Source organism: Bactrocera dorsalis, chromosome 2 (genome assembly GCF_023373825.1).
Source record: "Bactrocera dorsalis isolate Fly_Bdor chromosome 2, ASM2337382v1, whole genome shotgun sequence".
NCBI classification, from domain to species: domain Eukaryota; kingdom Metazoa; phylum Arthropoda; class Insecta; order Diptera; family Tephritidae; genus Bactrocera; species Bactrocera dorsalis.
Genome location: NC_064304.1, coordinates 20433604 through 20447346, shown reverse-complemented (window position 1 = coordinate 20447346; position 13743 = coordinate 20433604). Strand labels below are relative to the sequence as shown.

At 33.9% G+C, this 13743-nt stretch overlaps 1 long non-coding RNA gene across 1 annotated transcript; it reads right to left on the bottom strand.

The window, feature by feature from the left end:
- Nucleotides 1-6160: 6160 nt before the first annotated feature.
- On the bottom strand, nucleotides 6161-10978 carry LOC125776186 (uncharacterized). Its single transcript, XR_007421486.1, has 2 exons — nucleotides 8196-10978; nucleotides 6161-8140 (listed from the first exon to the last, which is right to left on the bottom strand). It is a non-coding gene; the product is annotated as an uncharacterized LOC125776186 (long non-coding RNA).
- Between the last annotated feature and the right edge of the window lie 2765 nt (nucleotides 10979-13743).

The following is a 13743-nucleotide window of genomic DNA, read 5'->3' as shown; positions in this document are numbered from 1 at the left end:
GCACATAGGAATATGTCGCAATATTAAGTGTTTCATCATTTATGTAACAAAATTATAAAAAGAAAAAATAAATATTATTTGGTTTTTAAACTCAAGTGAATTTACCTGCTAAAATTTTGTTTGTCTCTCGTCACCCTTCACAATGCAAAAAGTGTGGTTCAGGAATCGCAGTTGCATCCTTCGAAAATTGGCGTAAGCGGGTGGAGATATGCAAACGGAATTTTGGTGGACATTTGGTATAAATCAGAAATTATTTGCAATTAAAAAACAGAGCATATTTAAATAAGCAAATTTATTCAAAACCTCAGTGCACAGTTAAAATTTGTTTTTCTCCGCTTATTTGACAAAAAAAAACACAGACATGAAGCTTCACTTTCCGAATGGTATTTGATGTTTCCAATGTCGAAATATAGATAATTCAAATTTAAAACGTTATAATAGAAAAACCTGACAGTTATGACGTGCTGAACACGGACAATTACTTCATCATCGAATTAGCAATGTCTCTAAACATAAATTTAAAGATTGCATGGGAGTTTATTCGGAAGAACAAGGAAAATATTTTCAAGGCCATTATACAGTATTGGGGACTATATTTCAGTGTTAATAAGCAAATTCAAAAAACATGAGGAAAATTTTAACTGGAGATTTTTAAATATTGAAAGCCTACTATAAAATGTCTCTTGTAAGAATAAATTCTAAATGGATATCTTTTTGTAAATTATTTATATGTACATATGTGAAGTTTTTGTACATTTTATTGAATTAATTGACTAGATATTTTCATTTGTTTCACAAGAGTGAATAGTAAAATTATATGCAATGCGAGTTGATTATAAAAATCTCCCTTCGCTTATCTCCACAATTAAATCGTCGGCAAGAGGGCATGTGTCATATAAAAAGTATTGGACAAAACATTTGCAACTGAAATGTGATAATAAAATACTACTCTTTGCCGGAAGCTTCTGGTCATTGTCCTGTTGGTAGACCCAATTAAGTGCCATTTCTCATTCAGCATGGGGCAACATTATGGATTTCATAATGTCTGTGTAAACGTACCGATCCATGGTATCATTAATACGATGAAGCGGCCCCAAACAAGAAGGAGAAAAGTTTCCTCAGATCATAACATAACAAATATGTTTGACTAGCGTTGCACGTAACACACTCCATCTAAATTAAACTTGTACTCATCACTAAAAAGCACGGTTTTCCACTTGCTTATCGGCTATTCTATATGATTTTAATCGAAATGCAATTGTTTAAGTTGGTTACTTTTGCTAATAGCGATTTCTTCGCTGGTCGGTAACTGCATAAATCAGCGTCATTCAGGCGACGAGCGATCATTCTTAAGCAGATTGGTAACCCAAGATCCTTTATCAACTGCGGAGCCTTTTTAAATGGACATTTTTTTACCTCTCTTACAATTGAGCTGTCAGTTTTTTCATTTGCTTTATAGAAATTTCTTAATAACATGTGCTCGCAGTGCTTCACCGAATTTATTAGGAAAAGAGAAAAGAAACAAAAAGGAATCGAAGAAAAAAAGGCATTATAAGACAAACAAATCTAGGGCTTCGCCACAGTTGCAAATATCATTAAATTACCTCATGCATACGGATAATATGGCGATAGCAAGTAGACCTCGGTTGGGATGCCAACATTTTGATCATCGCGGACGGTGTATCGATGAGGAAGCTAGACCAAATTTGTTTCGAAGAAATAACTAATAAAAGGCAAGGGTAACTTTATGGAATTAAAAAATCATACGGCGAACGAACCAAACTTACTTCGATATATACATATATATATGTTTAAATATATGCAAATAGAGAGTATATAAGAAATATATAAGTATAAGAATATATTTAAAAATATGAACTCTGGTGTAATAATGGAACTATTAATCACTTTACTAGAAGGCGTAACTTCATTTAAGGGGGTTTAGCTAAGTTAGGCAGAACTTGAAATCGATTTTAGCTTCATATCACACCAATTTTTTGTTATTATAAATATAGTGATAAGGAAATTGTATACACATATGTATTGCATGGATGGTATATGCGTGTAAATCAACTAAATTGACAAATTTACTATAAAATGTATAACGTCTAAAAAATTTTAGTAAACATTTGGAAATCTATTGGCAAAGTCGAAGCTTAATTTTTCTCTCAAAAAATAACAAAGTCAAAAAAATTCTATAAAAATGAAATTCATGTACTTATTGATTATATTGTACATTAGCATAGCAGCTATTAGTGCTCAATGTGGACGATGTGGTTTATACTACAAAATAGTTAGGTGTGCTATTTGCAAAACAAGACCTAACTGCATTATAAATCATCGCGGAGAGTGCGTTGGATATTATATCCGTGTGCGAAGATAATAGCCGAAGAACCAAACACAACGAATTAAAATACACAAATACAGGATTATGTTGCAATATTAAGTGTTATATCATTTATGTAAAAAAATTATAAAAAGAAAAACCAAAAATAAAAATAATTTGGCATTTTTAAACTCAAGTGAAGTCACCTGGTAAAATTTCTGAAATTTTTTTGAAGAAACCTCACAGAGCTGTTTTAGTGTCTTCATTAAATGAGCTTTTTAAAATTAAGGAAACAACGAGGTGATAGCTTCCTTGGTTTTTTTTCAACAATATACAACGGTAAAACAAATTAAGTATGCATTTGAAAGCTTTTGGTGTATTCGAGTCAAATTTTGTGTGTGTCTCTCGAAAAACCGAAAGAAAAACAAGTAAGAAAGGGCTAAGTTCAGGTGTCACCGAACATTTTATACTCTCGCATGATAAAGTGATAATCGAGATTTCATTATCCGTCATTTACATATTTTTTTATTTTGCTGTAAAATTAATTAGAATTAAATTCTGAGAGATTTACCGATATTTTCGGTGAAAAATTAGGTTAGGTTAGGTTAGGCACTGAGTTCTTCGTGTTCTATATCAGGGACCTTGAAAAGTTATAGTCCTATCACGACAATTTTTCCACAAGGGATACCTCAGCTCAAATACCGTATTTATGTAAAGTTTTATTCCGCTATCATCATTGGTTCCTAATGTATATATTATACAGAGAAGGCATCAGATGGAATTCAAAATAGCGTTATATTGGAAGAAGACGTGGTTGGTAACCGATTTCGTCCCTATTTTGTACATGTTACCAGGGTGTTAAGAAAATATTATATACCGAATTTCATTGAAATCGGTAGAGTAGTTCCTGAGATATGGTTTTTGGTCCATAAGTGGGCGACGCCACGCCCATTTTCAATTTTTAAAAAAAGCCTGGGTACAGCTTCCTTCTGCCATCTCTTCCGTAAAATTTAGTGTTTCTGACGTTTTTCGTTAGTCGGTTAACGCACTTTTAGTGATTTTCAACATAACCTTTGTATGGGAGGTGGGCGTGGTTATTATCCGATTTCTCATTTTTCATTTTTGAACTGTATGTGGAAATGCCTGAAGGAAACAGCTCTGTAGAGTTTGGTTGACATAGCTATAGTCGTTTCCGAGATATGTACAAAAAACTTAGTAGGGGGCGGGGCCACGCCCACTTTCCAAAAAAATTAGGTCCAAATATGCCCCTCCCTAATGCGATCCTTTGTGCCAAATTTCACTTTAATATCTTTATTTATGGCTTAGTTATGACACTTTATAGGTTTTCGGTTTCCGCCATTTTGTGGGCGTGGCAGTGGGCCGATATCTCAATTTTTACTCAAGTTACAGCTTGCACGGACGGACGGACGGACAGACAGACACCCGGATTTCAACTCTACTCGTCACCCTGATCACTTTGGTATATATAACCCTATACTCACTCTTTTAGTTTTAGGACTTACAAACAACCGTTATGTGAACAAAACTCCTTAGCAACTTTGCTGCGAGAGTATAAAAATATTTTCCATACCAGAATTTTATTTCTATCGTTCAGTCTGTATGGCAGAAATATGCTATAATGAGCCGATTGTAAATTTTTTGGGTATTGTTGTAATGCTTTGAATAATAATTCATTTAGTTAGAAAAGTTTTTCAAACAAAACTTGATTTCGATCGTTCAAGTTGTGAAGGAAGTGTGCAACAAGTCGAAAGAAGAGTCATGGTTACATCAACTCAGCTGGTCACGCTGATCACTTATATAACATATTTATTTCATATGGTATCCTACCTTTCCCTCCGAGTGTTTCAAACTTGGGGGCAAACTTAGTACAACCTGTTCATGGAATACAAATTAGATTCGTGTCCGTTTGGGAGGAGGTGATTTTGAAAGCTTGTGGTGGCCATATTTGTTTACGGATTTGTGTCAAATATTGTAAGTGCTTTCAGATAGGTTTTCCATTTTGTTATGTCACGTTTCATTTTGGTACAATGCTTGGAAATTTTCGAAGATTATTACACAAGCTCACGTTCTCTGTTGGCTTTGGTTTATTATTTTCATTTAAAAATCATCTTCTCAGATGAGGCCCATTTCTGGCATAATGGCATCGTCAACAAGCAAAACTGTCGCTTTGAGGTGAGTCATATCCACAAGTGGTCCAGGAAACGTACTGGCATCTCTAAGGATCTACCGTTTGTTGTGGATTGTAGTATGGCAGAATTATAAGCCCTTATTTCGAAGGAAATGAGGCGGATATGTCATTGTCGTCAATAGATAACCTTATAACACGATGTTGACCGATTTTTTTTCCCAGATTTGGCGTTTCTTTAATGTCGAGAAATGGTCCAGTCAAGATCTTGCGATTTAACCCCTCTGTATTAGTTTCGCTGGGGAGATCTGCAAACGGAACATTGGTGGCCATTTGGTCGACATTTTTTTCAAATCACAAATAATCTGCATTTAAAAAACAGAACCTATTAAGACCGAATTAAAGCGTTTTACTTTACTTTACCATTACGTCGTTCTTGTTGGAGGACCCTTAATCATATATGAATATGTAACTAAATGTGTTTGAAAAATAAAATAATAATAATAATAATACGTAGTTAATGGGAGGACACAAATATAAACAAAAATTATCAGACAAAGTTCGTGTGTACCAGTGTTATCTCTATAATGTAGAACCTCAAGTGAAGCAAATTTCGTTCAGACTTGAAAGCCTGTGTGCACCGTTAAAATTTATTTTTCTCCGCTGATTTGGAAAAAACATCAGACATGAAGCTTATATACTTTTTAATCTTATATATTTATCTAGTAACGGCAGCAGAAGGATGGTGCTAAATAACATTTCCAAGCCATTTAAGAGAAGGCGAAGTGTCGAAAAAGAGCGTTCAGAGCTCGCATTCGTCACAGGAAGTGTATAGAACATACGTGGAAAACTATGAACTTTGGGGTATCGGTTTGCACCACAGTTCTTCAATTCCAATTCAGTAGCCGGTCACTTGTTGTCTTTCGACTTTTGCTTTTGCCTCCAATGGCACTGCCACTGATCAAGTACACCTTTGAACTTCAAACGTCACAAGACGTTATCATTATCCAAAAGGCCTTTGAATCTAACTATCGAGTAGTCAAAAAGAATTTCCGTTTCTTTGGTTTTCAAAACACATACTTTTTCTGAAAGCAGCAAACTTAGTTGAAATCCATCCAATACTTCTCTAAAAAAGCGGATTTTTTGTTTTTCTTCGTCAACTTTTTGTTCTGCCGCCATGAATAAATAGATCGAAAATGTTTCTCAACGTTTTGTCTTCGATTTCGAAACGTTACAAGCAGCGTATCTATCATATTTGATGCATTTGTCAGATCGATCGATTCTCTCTAAAGACTCACACAAAAAGCTCCAAATTGTAAATTTAAATTCGCACAGGGCTGAGAGGAGTATCGTTGCTTTTCCCGCGGTTTCCTTATTTCTCCAGTTACTAACTTCGTTGTGGAAACTTGGAAGATAAACCGCGGAGAATGTATCAATATAGCAGATCACAGATGGAGGTGAATGCAGCGTCGCTTCAGATTAAGCACTTTCAGTTACAGAATTATTGGATTGGAATCTTAGCATTATTTATTATATCCAAAACTGAAGACAGTTTTTTATTTTGTACTGGCGACCAGCTCCGGCTTCGCATGTGTGCAATGCTGATACTGAATACACTACAGAAAAAATGTGAACGTTGTATATACGAGGGCTGTCCGATAAATAACCGACCTAACCATGATGCACGCGACTTTTTCAAAATTTTTTTTTTTATTTTTCTACATAGTCTCCTTGTAACTCCACACACTTCTCCCAGCGATGCTTCCATCTCTGCAACCCTTCCAAATAGTACTTGGCGTCTTTGTCTGCAAAATAAGAGTTCACGAAAGAGATTGCCTCCTCATTTGACGAAAATCTCTGGCCGCCGAGCGCAGTTTTAAGTTGAGGAAACAAAAAAAAGTCGCTTGGTGCTAGATCCGGTGAATAAGGTGGATGGTCAAGCAGTTCGAACCGCAATTCGTGGCTGTCCCAAAAAACACTCGCCATCACTTTCCCAGCCGAATACACAGCTTTAGGTTTTTTTTTGGGGCTTGGTTTTTTGTTTCGGGCGTATAATGATGAATCCAAGTTTCGTCTACAGTTATCAATCGGCGCCAAAACTCGGTCTTATTGCCTCCAAACTGAGCCAACAGAGCGCTGGAAATGTTCATGCGCGCACGTTTGTGGTCTAGCGTAAGCAAACGCGGCACCCAACGCGCGGACAGCTTTCTCATGCCCAAATCTTGATTTAATATGTGACAAACAGTTTCTTTTGACATCTTCATAATCTCAGCTATTTCCCTAACTTTAATTCGGCGGTCGTCTAGTACAAATTGATGAACTTTGGCGATGTTATCGTTAGTGGTTACAGTTTTTGGACGCCCAGGACGTTCATCATCTTCTAAGCTCCTGCGACCACGTTTAAATTCAGCTGTCCAAAATTTTACGGTGGTAAACGATGTTGCGAGTCACCATACACAGAGTCCAACTCATCTTTGATTTGTGAAGGCGTATTGCCATTCAAAAACAAAAATTTAATTACAGCTCGATATTCAATTTTTTCCATTTTGGGGAAATCACCGAAATAGACTCACAAAAACGACTGTCAACAGATAATTGCGCAAGATAAATTTCTGAAATTTTGGCGAGTAGCTATTATAATATGCGCAATTTGAAGTAGAAACTTTTTTTTTTCAGATGTGCCGCTAGTTTCACGTTGAGGTCGGTTATTTATCGGACAGCCCTCGTAAAAACTTGCGGCCCGCTACTCGTCCGGCCTCGGCCGGTATAAAATATATTGCCTATGTCACTCACCGAAAAAGTTATTAAAATCGATCCAGTGATTTTGATTTTTTCATTACTGCCCGCGACCCACACGCGTTACATTTGGAGTGAAATGATTCCCCTTTCCCTATACCATGAATATTTTCGGCTATCTTTGGAATACATAAATTCCTACACTAATTTTTACTTGTTTACTTTTTATATTTTTACCTATTTATTTTACTTTTATAATAATTAATATATTTCAAAAAGTCTTTATATACATACATACATCATTCACAGCTTTCTTGTCATTACATAATACAAACCAGTTTTCTGTAGAGGTTCTTAATTCCCGCGGCGAGTAAATCAAAAGTGATGAAAATGCTATAATATTATTATATTATAAATATTTTCGATTTGAAATCGTAATTTCCCATATATATTTGCTTAAACATCCATAATGTATTAAATGGAACTCCTGCGTAATTATGCTTTCAATAGACTCAACTTCGAAATTCGAAGATAAATTCATATACTATTATATATATGTATGTACATAATAAGCAAGATTAAATTCGTCTTTGAGTAGGTATAAAGAATTTGTTGAGAAAGTGCGTCATCTTTAATTAAAAAATGTTGACCGGAAGCTGAGAGCAGTTTCAAGTTTTCGTTCCTAGAAAATATCGCTTTAACTAGCATAATCTTCTTATGAGAATTTCTGTGTCGTATGTATTTAAATTGCTAATCATCGTGGAATCTCTTATTAGAAATCTTCTTCCAAACTTAAAGTATCTCTGAGTTAAAGGAGAATATTTGTCACTTATGGCCATTAGACGATGTCGAGCTAGAATATCCATAATAACCATGCTCACCTCTTGCATTCCTTTTTCAGTAATTTCATAAATATATAGGTAATCCTTTGTCTAAACCAAAAGTTATTTTTATCACAAATTATATTAAAAATTAAATTTATCTCACTTTGAAATATCGACAATTTTTCGTCCAGCATCATGTAGAACGCCTCCAGTTTTGCCCATGAAAATTTCGTGTAGACTACGATATTATTTTATAATTAAAGGATAAGTTTAGAATGTATTGTTTGAATAAAGATCTAAATAATATAACTATAGCATCACTCAATTTTATTAAGGACTACATTTATTTTTTCCTTATTTGAAAACGTCTAATAACTATTGTAATTTTATATTTATGTACATATATAATTTTTGTTCGTAGTTCTAAATTCCAACGAAGTGATTATTGATTATAAAGATGTGTGTTAATTTTAATTTTCCTATACATTTTTAAACATCCTTTTATTTCGAGCTTCCACCAATACATTGTCCACGATGATCATAACTTTTACATTTTGGTGTGGATACAAAAACAGCATAATTTCTCAAGGTAGTGTTATGAGCATTTAGAACCTTTCCTTCTGCTGCCATTATGAGATAAATCTATAAGATTAATACGTATATAAGCTTCATGTCTGTTGTTTTTTTTCCAAATGAGCGGCGAAAAATAAATTTTAACTGTGCACAGAGGCCTTCAAGTCTGAACTAAATTTGCTTCACTTGAGGTTCTACATTACAGAGATAACACTGGCACACACGATCTTTGTGATTATTTTTGTTTACGTTGGTGTACTCTCATTAATTATTATTTTTTTGAAACACATCTATTTTTTTGTGGCAGTTATATATGTTATTCATATCTGATCTCATGTAAAAGGTCTATCAACAAGAACGACGTCATGTTAAACTGAAATAAAACACTTAAATTCGGTGAAAATAGGTTCTTCTTTTTAATTGCATATAAATTCATAACATTTACGATTTTTACAAAATATCGGTCAAATGCCACCAATGTTACGTTTGCATATCTGCACCCGTTTACGTAAATTTTCGATGGCCCGGTGCAGCGTTGCTTGCGAGCTCCTCGACCGTTGCTGATTGTTTGGCGTAAACCTTAGATTTAACATACGCCCAGAGAAATTTATATAGAGGCGTTAAATCGCAAGATTTTGACTGAACTATTTCTCGACATTAACCAGCCGCCAAATCTGGGGAAAAAATCGCTCAACATCGTGTTATAATGTTGGTTTTTGACGATAGAGACATTTCCGCCACATTTCAACCAAAATAAGGCCCTATAATTCGGCCATACCACATTTCGCAAAAAAAGTTAGATTTTTGGGAATGCAGTTGCATTTCTTGGACAACAGAAGGATATGACTCACCTCAATGCGACTATTTTGTTTGTTGACGGAGCTATTATGCCAGAAATGAGCCTCATGTGAGAAGATGATTTTTAAATGATAATAATAAATCAAAGGCACCTAAGGACGTGAGCTTGTGTAGTAATCTTCGAAAATGTTCAAACAATGTACCAAAATGAAACGTGACATGACGAAACTGAAAACCTTACTGAACCCACTGACAATATTTGACACAAATCCGTAAACAAACATGGCCGCGACAAGTTGTCAAAATAACCTCCTCCCAAGCTGACACGAATCTACTTTGTATTCCATGAACAGGTTGTACTATGTTTGCCCTCAAGTTTGAAACACTCGGAGGGAAAGGTAGGATACCATATGAAATAGATATGTTATATAAGTGATCAGCGTGACCAGCTGAGTTGATGTAACCATGACTCTTCTTTCGATTTGTTGCACACTTCCTTCACAACTCGAACGATCGAAATTAAGTTTTGTTTGAAAAACTATTTTAACTAAATGAATTATTATTCAATGCATTATTACAAAACCCAAAAAAATTTCCAATCGGATCATTATAGCATATTTCTGCCATACAAACTGAACGATAGAAATAAAATTCTGGTATGGAAAATATTTTTTTGCTTTTGGTTTTTCGAGAGACACACACAAACTTTGACTCAACTGCACCAAAGCTTTCAAATACAAATATGTTTCACCGTTGTATATTGTTGAAAAAAAAAAAAACAAGAAAGCTATCACCTCATTGTTTCCTTAATTTTAATAAGCCCATTTAATGAAAATAACAAAATATCTCTGTGAGGTGTCTTTAAAAAAGTTTCAGGAATTTTAACAAAGGAATTCACTTGAGTTTAAAAACGCCAAATTATTTTTATTTTTATTTTTTCTTTTTTATAATTTTGTTACACAAATGATATAACACTTAATATTGCGACATAATCCTATGTGTGTTTTAATTGGTTGAGTGTGGTTCTTCGATTATTCCTTGCACGGTGATAATATTCAACGCACTCTCCGCGATGATTTGTAAGGCAGATTGGTATTGTTTTTGTAATAAAGGAACGATAATTGGGGTCTGGAACATCTATACGTTGATGATCTGTGGTTACTATGCTAATGTACACGATAATCAAGAAATAGCACAAGAATTTCATTTTTATAGAATTTTTTTGACTTTGTTATTTGTTGAGAGAAAAATTGTGCCTCAACTTTGCCAATAGATTTCCAAATCTTTACTAAAGTTTGTTCGAAGTCGTTCGACATTTTATAATCAAAAAGAAGCGTTTGCAAATTTAGTCTTTTATGTGCAATTTGGATGCTTTACACGCATATACCATACATACAATACCTATTTGTATACAATTTCCTTATCACTATATTTATAATAACAAAAAATTGGTGTGATCCAATTCAAAGTCATCAAAAATACTGGTTCCATAAATAATAAGCTCATTAAATCCGACTCCGAAAGGCTGCTATAATTGTTTAAAATTCGCATTACCGTAGACTTAAAAATGCTGATAAGAAGGTGAGATCGATTTCAAGTTATATTACCCAAAACCACTTAAATGAAGTTAAGCTTTCTAGTAAAGTGATTAACAATTCCATTAGTTAAAGCATGTTTATTTCATTCTATAATTAATTGATTTCATTTTTACACCAGAGTTCTTACTTTTATATACGAGTATATTACTTATAGATTCTCAATTTGTATATATTTATACTATATATATTTATATATATATATATCGAAGTAAGTTTAGTTTTATTGCCGTATGATTCTTTAATTCCATACACTTACTCTTGCCTTTTATTAGGTATTTCTTCGAAACAAATGTGAAAACGATATCAATATTTGTAAATATTCAAATCTTGGTTGATTGAAGTCTTTAGCTTTTCTGAGATTTCACTAGCTCAAAGAATTATTGTTACATATGATTAAGTCGCATGGTTAAATTTCGTTATGATTACATTTATTACCAGTTAAGCTTTTAAACATTGAAATATAAACAAGTATGTATAATCGTAGGTACGAATGCCGACATCATTTTTGATTTGGGTTTTTTGCAGATGTTTACTTACGACCTATGCTCTCTTGCCGACGATTTATTTTTGTAGATAAGCAAAGTGAAATTTTTATAATCAACTCGAATTGTATAGAACTATATTATTTGTTCTTGCAAAATAAATGACAATATTTGATCTATAGCAAAAAATACTCGAGTTTCACTGGCTATGTGTAAAATTTATTCCAGTCCCAAATATCTCAGTAGTTGCGATTAAATGCAGTACTTGGGAAGTGTATTGGTCTTCGCAAAGCGCTACGGAGCTCCGAACATACAAAAGTACCCCCAATGTCGGGAGATTTTTCTCAGTTATTTCGAGGTTCCTTAAGTTTTTAAAAAAAGCACAGAAGCTTAAACTTAAAGGGGTATTCTACTCTAGAAATTAAATTTTGGGCAGGTTTTTGAATTTTATTTAAAAAAAACCAAAAATGTTTTTAGTATCCATTTTTTATGGTGTTTTTATTGATATCTTAAGAATACAGAAAAAAAATTTTACAAAAAAATATTAAAAATAAAATAATTAGAGGGGGTAGAGACAGGTGTAAAAAAAATGGCGCATCCTGGTGGCATTGATCCTGACTCTCCTGGTGGACTGACAAAAAAAAATTCAAAAGAAATTCTGAATCAGTAAGGATGCTGTTATAGTTCCTACCTCAGCGAACACGAAAAATTTTTTTTTTGAAAAATGGCGACTGATATGGTCCATCCATTGATGGATAAAATAAGATTTTCACTGTATTGAATAGTTTCTTATATGAATAAAAGTATAAAATGTATACCACAGCAACGCGTGAGCGGATGCTCTGGTACGATAATATATCCAATAACAGCATTTTATCACAGATCTAACAGAAGCTTAACAAACAAGACGAATTCAACACCTCCTTACAAAATCGCTTATGCAAGCTTGAAAAATATCTTTTTAATACCAGACATATCCAAACATATGAATAAAAACGAAATTAAGGATTATAAAGGAGAGAGAGCTCTATAAAGCACTACACGGGAGTTCTGCATTCTCGACAAGCTTACCATCATATCGGCCATCCGATAACGAAAAGATTCCAAACCTGATAGATTTTTTTACTGTCGGTAAAATATCTCGGAACTATTTGTCAATAAATTAGGATTATGACTTTAACACGGATCATTCTGCAATCAATTTAACCTACAGTGAAACCATCATCTTTAAACACAAAACAGCGACCTTGTGCAATAAACGTACAGATTGAGAATACTTGTACCTTTAATAAGGTAAGTGAGGAAATCAAAAATCTGAAAAACAAAAAAATACCTCGGTTACGACCTGATTACTTCAGAGGTCCAAAAATAGCTTCCCCTAATAAGAATAGTAAAAATTACCAACATTATTATGGCGGCTTTTCATCTTAAATACGTCCCAACTTATTGGGAAATTGCTGAAGTTATCCTGATGCAAAAGCCAGGAAATCCTGGATATGATATATCTTCTTACAGGCCCATATCACTTCTACCGATAATATCGAAGCTTTTTGAGAAAATTCTCATAAAACGTCTCAATAAAATCATATAACGAAAAAAGATAATTCCAGACTGATGCGCTGAATTTCGAGCGAACCATTAGAATTACACACATTATTGAAAAAGCGTTTGAGGAAAAAAATTCTGTTCTACCGTATTTTTGGATGTTGGAAAAGCGTTCGATAAAGCTTGTCGCAAAGAACTGTTTTCGAAACTGAAACTGATTTTACCCAAACATCATCATTAGAACATAAAATCGTATTTATCAAGTCGCTACTTTCGCGTTAAACAAGGAGACGAGTTCTTTATTCTTAGGGAAATAAGAACAGGAGTTCCACAAGGTGGTGTGCTGAGTCCTCTCTTTTATATTTTTATTCATGCGTGACCTGCCAGTAGACAACACATACAACAAGATACAGCACCTACCAATTTTTATAGACGGTGCACGAATACCGTACTTTAACTTTACTAAATTCTTAGAAATCTCGCTTGACTCTAAGCTACGGTGGAAAGTTCACGAAAAAAAAACAAACAGAAGGAGCTGGACATGCGACTCAAATGAATTATATAATTGGTTAATTGGTAACAAATCAGTGTTATTCATCGAAAAAAGGTTACTTATCTACAAACAAATACTCAGACCGATATGGAGCTATGGTGCACAACTCTGGGGATGTACTAACGCAAATAATAAGAAAGTCATCCAATAATTACAAAACAA